Below are 6,459 nucleotides of genomic sequence, written 5' to 3'. Positions count from 1 at the left end.
TGACGTTGAATCCTATCATCTTCCTTTCTTTCTCTTCTTGGATCCATTTCTCCATTATCATTTTGTCAGTGGTCACTGTGGTGGTAGTAATTAATTTTTTCCGGCCAAGTGGACATATAACCTCATGTTTTTTGAGCTTTGTGGCCATTTTGATAGGGGGAGGGGTTAAGCACAAGGTATTCATGGTTGGAAGAGATTTAGTGGAGGAAGAGTGAATGGGGAAAGTGAAGTGGAGAACGTTCAAGGTGAGGGGCTATATAACAAATGAGGATGATAAGATGAAGTGGCAGTTGTGAAATGGTCCCCGTAATAGACAGAGAGAGAGGCAAAATATAGGTGCAGACTGCAGAGGTATCGTTTCATTTTCATGGCCGCCTTACCTTTCTCCACACGATATCTAGACCTAACCAATGTGGAAACACTCTAGCTTGAGGATCATTCATCCGTCCCAGCTAATTTTGGAAAGTCTCCAGCTCCCATGTAGCTAAATGGCTAATTTAGCCCTTGGAGAGGAAGAAATTCCAATACGGTGAGCTCAAAGGTGCAAAACTGGTAAGAGCAGATACGGTGATATTCAGAATTGCAGGCACTCAGTCCTTGTAGTCGAACCATGCGAAAGGTTAAAGAGTCCATTGCTATTTTTAACAGTAAAATGACAAAATATTATTATAAGTACATAAAACTGGACAGTAATTCCTTTAACCTAAAAAAAAAAAGGTTTCTTAGGTATATATCATGTGATTACATAAATTACTATCTTAATGTGAGTTACAATATTTTACCAGCTTAAAGCTTGTCAGGCTAAAAAGTTGAAATTTATTTATTAATTATTATTCACTTTATCCATTTTTTATATTAAACGTTACAATTGAAAAGGAAAACGAAAAAGAAAAGGAACTGAAGTGATCGTTGTTGAAATTTGGTACTTCAGTTCACTGATCTCTTCTACCTCCATTGTGGTTGTGGTTGTGAAAGACAATTCTATTTTATCGTTCACATTTTGACACGTATTACATCATCAAAATTTTCAATTGCATCGTTGAATGACATGGCTTGAATTTTACATCCCTATATAAAAGTCAAATACTATGTTACTTCTCATATAAAATGTAATTACGAAATAAAAGGTCATCATGTAGGCTTATTACCTCATAATTGTCAATTAGGATGAGCCTGAAAGAAAGAAATTTACAAAAATAGAAAGATGGTTTTCTGTACGGTTTGCATAAATTTAAACAGGTAAAATTGAAAATTGGTCATTTTTTATTTAACTATTTTATGTTGGATAACTGGCACGTGAATCTTGAAGATTTAAATAGTTGGATAATAGTATTTCTTTCAATAGTCAATTAGCTAGGTGAATAACAATTAATTTTTATTTATGCTTAGACTTATACACAAATAAAATATTAAAAAGTCATTGTTCCAAATGAAAGTTAACTCGATGATAGTACGTTTGATTACAAGTTAAAGCATAACTTTTTCCTCTGAATTTACTGTAAAATATAACATGACATTCTTGGCCTGCTCAGTTTCTTGCTATCCGATTGCATGATAGGATAGCAAATGATATGTCATGATAGGAAAGGATTGCACGATAGGACCGTTATAGTTTCGTGGCCTGCACACTTTCTTGCTATCCGATTTACTGTAAAATTACGGACCCTAGAGTCGGCCATTATATGCGACATAATTTAGCCATGCCATCGAAAGCATCATCAGACTTACATTACTAATTACAATAAGGGCCTTGAGCGGCTCGATGACACCGGGTTCAAGGACTTCAACTTCGTAAAATTAGTAATTATATAGGGCCTTACAAAAATAAATTAAGCTGCACACCGTTTCTGAATTATCTAAAGTTTATAGTTAACGACTCATGACTTGCTATTTAATAAGAACAAAACTTGAACAAATGGAAATTTATCAATAAATATAATTACGCTGCTCAATTAAAATTTCATCACATTTAATCAGTGTTAGAGACTTAGACTAAACAAACTATCACATTTGCGAGACCTAGAGAGTAGAGCTACTTTTCTAGTTATCATCTTCTCTTAGTTTTGATCTTCAATTAGACAACGTGCATACTAGGGAATTATTTTCCAAAAAAAGAACGCAAAGACAGGGCCGCTTAATTCCCAAAATTGTGTGTGTGTAATTATCTAAAGTTTATAGTTAACGACTCATGACTTGCTATTTAATAAGAACAAAACTTGAACAAATGGAAATTTATCAATAAATATAATTACGTTGCTCAATTAAAATTTCATCACATTTAATCAGTGTTAGAGACTTAGAGTAAACAAACTATCACATTTGCGAGACCTAGAGAGTAGAGCTACTTTTCTAGTTATCATCTTCTCTTAGTTTTGATCTTCAATTAGACAACGTGCATACTAGGGAATTATTTTCCAAAAAAAGGACGCAAAGACAGGGCCGCTTAATTCCCAAATATATATATATATGTGTGTGTGTGTGTGTGTGTGTGTGTGTGTGTTTTCTCCTTTAATTGAGCATGTAATGTGAATGAACTTCCAAAATAAACAACTGGGCCCCACTCGAATTTTGTGCCAAAGTTAGCCACTCAACCCATTTTTTCCAACATCCAACTATTTAAATCTTTGAGATTTAGACAATGAATATCGGAGTTTTCGATAGTTTTGGAATTTAAACGGTTGTAGGAAAAAAATTAGCAAAATGTAGGAGTTTCTCTTTTCCCTTGAGGAAAGAAAAACAAAAGTCTAAGGACCAATGTGCAAATTATCCAAAAGATCATCCGATGAAGGAATCGGCGACTTGAATAAGCTAAGTACCAATTGGATGCTCTCATGGATATTGATGGATTGAGAAGAATCAAGAAACGAGGTCAAAATGGAAGAAAACAAGTTTTTGGGGAGTCAGATTTTTAGGGGACTTTGATGAAAGTTTATGAATTTGTGTTGTTGAAAAGTTGATAAAATTTGTGAATTCCATTAAATGTGTAATTAACTGTTAATTTAATTTAAATTTTTAACTACTTTTTAAGCCACGTCAAATGGGCGAAGAAAGGAATAAGCAAATAATAATAATAATAATAATAATAATAATAATAATAATAATAATAATAATAATAATAAATAAATAAATAAATAAATAAATAAAATTAGGAATTTATATGATTCATAGACTTCGCAAGATTCTTTGACAAAGAAGAATAATGAGATTGAAAAAATATAAAAATATGAGAAAAATTATGGACTCTCATAACTTTTCACCATACCAAAAATTATTAAATAAGATATGATGAATTTCTTTAATCTTCAATCCTTAATTCCGATAGCCCAAACATCTTCTTACTTGAGTTTCCATTATTTCTTGACTTCTCTTCATGATTTCTTCCAAAAGGAATTTTTTAAATTTTGGGTGAGCAACGAGTAGAGTTTTAAATTGTGATGACCAAGTAGTAACATATAGCAAAGTTAGGTGAGTAGAGAGTAACTTTTTTTTTCCCGAAGGCGATGTAAGATTGAGATTTAATGACAATAATGAAATATTCAAAATCGCACCACGACAAACAAGATTAATTTCATTTACTGAGTGCTCTTAACTAATATTTAACTTCAACATCATCCTCCAACAACTGTTTAACATCAATTTCATCCATCAACTATTTTTAGTTTTAAAACACACCTAAGCTATTGATTACAATTAAAATCATCCTTCAACAACTAACAAGCATCAAACTTCATTTATTCATTGGACAACGGATGGATGATGATAAGTCCAACTAATCATATCCTTGTCCACACCTAGCCACAAATCATTAATGCCATACAAAAAGAGCCTTAATGCGTAACAAAAACATTCTTGATGCATTACAAAAACAGTCTGAATGCCTATACAAAAATTGGCACTTAATGCCTCCACAACCTTTAAAATCATCCTCGCACCGTATTTGGTGGGAACGTTTTGTGCTAATTACTCTTGTGAAAATTCTCTACCAAATATGGTGACTACCAAATACGATGAGTTTCACTGCCACATACAGTGAGTTTTACTGTCAAATACGGTGAGTTGGTGAGCTGACAAATACGGTGAAAAGTTGCCAAATACGGTAAAAACTGCCAAATACGGTAAGAAACTGCCAAATACGGTAAGCGTGAATCCAGTGTCTAAATCACAAATACTATATATGAGAACCCGATTCCACTCCATACACTACCAATTAAATTTACCAACACTGGCTTGGTCCCAGAGTTTTACCCAAGTTGGGGTTTCTCCGTCATCACATCGTGAGTTGTGTTTTGCATTGTTTTATTTACTTTACGCAAACCGGCAGTTTAACAGAGGCTTAATTGGACGTGTATATTTAATCACCTAGACAACAATTAATTAGTGACTTGTTGCTATTAAATGTATCAATTCCACATGTAAGGTCAAATTGGCAAACGGAACATAAATTTGGTAAACGGTAAAATTTGATTTCGACATCGTAGAGCGCTCCTAGGAATTTTAAATTTCAATTCCCACAGGTAAAAGTATTTAATTCATAAATTAAAAGCAAAAGAAAGGTTCGATTAGCTTAACTTGTACCATTAAAAAGTCGAAATAATTCGGTTTTTCTTTTTCTTTTTCTTTTTTTTGGATACGGACAAAAGTCGGATAAAAACTCTAAAAGTATTTGTTAATGTAAAACAAATGAGGATTAAAAGATGAAGTGGCAGTTGTGAAATGGTCCCCGTAACAGACAGAGAGAGAGGCAAAATATAGGTGCAGAATGTAGAGGCATCATTTCATTTTCATGCCCGCCTTACCTTTCTCCGCACGATATCTAGACCAAACCAATGTGGAAACACTCTAGCTTGAGGATCATTCATCCGTCCCATCTAATTTGGGAAAGTCTCCTACTCCCAGCCATTTAGCCCTTGGCAAGGAAGAAATTCCAAACTCGAGCTCCGCCTTTGTCTGTCTCTTTTTGTCGGCCCACACCTGTTGTAGAATTCAGTGGAAAAATTAGAAATAAAGGGGGCAAAACACATGCTTAGTTTCTCAGATGAATTTTGCTACAATTCCAAACTAGTGTTTTGAGAATTTCAATAATATGCTAAATTTAAAAAATCTCGGCCTTCAATTGAATCCACAAATTACCTACGTTCTCTTTAAGCTCGTTTCGAGAACTATATCATAGACATATCGAATAATTCAAAAAGATATCGATAATAGTTAAACGCGCACTAACTCGTTGTGCATGTGCATGTTTTCTAGCTGAAATTGAAATGTTGATAGAGATTTGGTGAATGAATATGTTAATTGATCAGCATAAGCAGCAAGCAGGTGAGACATGAACTATTCCTGATTTAATCTTATTCCAAACAAGATTAGCATTAACAAAATTAATCGGCTTTCCAAGTTCTTGAACAACTGCTTTAATTCGCGAGAATGACTTTGACTAATAGCATTGAACATGGTTGACTGAAGTTTAAGGTAATGAGGCATGTTGATAAAGATAAGATCAAGATTTAGAAGAAACTACATGTTTCAAGGTGAAGATTAATTATAGCTAAGACAAGAAGCCAAACCACGGGAATCAATAGATGAAGATCATTCGTGTAAAATGCGGAGAAGAATTAGAGTGCAAAGAGTGACGTGGACGTTTTACTAAGCAAATGAAATGTCAATCAAAAGTTTATCGTCCTGCACAATTTATGAGTCGCAATTCAAAAGTTTCTTATGAGAAGTTATGCACACAACAAATATGATAAAGGCAAGAATATGAATAAAGTTGAGCAATTCAATTGAGATCTCGTTTAATACAATGGCAAACGTAGGTTAACTTGAAGTTGGTCGTAAGTATAAATTTCTAATCTGTTTCCGTTTAGCAAACACATTGATTTTAATAAATTCGACCAAATAATACTTGGCCCTTGTTGATGAAATGTGTGGTAGAAAAGTTATATATGTAGTTAAAATTAATAGTTGACTTTGATTTAAATTAAAATTTGGATTTAATTCCGACCAAACAGGGGTTTATGTTCTTATCATGATTATTCATTTATAAAACGTGAAAACAATTTGATCAGCTGACCAACGAATCAAGAATTATAATTAACCCCCTATTTGGTGGTAATTAAAATCTTTTTTTTTTAATAGATTTTGATATTAAAAAAAAAAGTAGATTAAATGTGTAGTTAAAACGAGTTGTCGACTTTGACTTACATTAAAATCTAAATTTTATTTTTAATTTCTACCAAACATAGGCTATTGTAATTAAACTCTGTTTCCCTCTTTCATTTCTTTAATTCAGATGATATTTTATTTAAGCACTACAATTCCTATGTAATTGACCCTACTTGAATATGTTGGCCAGGTTGCTGCCACTACTAATAAAGAAGTTGATGCGCACGTAACAAATCACCCAAGTTTGCCACCTGAGTTGCTCTGCTAACTATACAATGTTACAAAGCTTGTGAGTTTTTG

The 6,459-nt window shown here is 33.1% G+C and overlaps 1 protein-coding gene across 1 annotated transcript in view; it reads right to left on the bottom strand.

Annotated features, from left to right (window-relative positions):
• Positions 1–4,953: 4,953 nt before the first annotated feature.
• Positions 4,954–6,459, bottom strand: part of LOC111400956 (uncharacterized protein PF11_0207-like) — a 3,728-nt gene continuing 2,222 nt past the window's right edge. The window contains exon 4 of the mRNA XM_023028445.1: positions 4,954–4,971. The gene's annotated coding sequence lies outside the window, so the exon portion shown is untranslated. The remainder of the gene's footprint in view (positions 4,972–6,459) is intronic.

This window comes from Olea europaea, chromosome 10, assembly GCF_002742605.1.
Source record: "Olea europaea var. sylvestris chromosome 10, O_europaea_v1, whole genome shotgun sequence".
Lineage (NCBI taxonomy): Eukaryota > Viridiplantae > Streptophyta > Magnoliopsida > Lamiales > Oleaceae > Olea > Olea europaea.
This window is presented reverse-complemented; position numbering and strand designations above follow the sequence as displayed.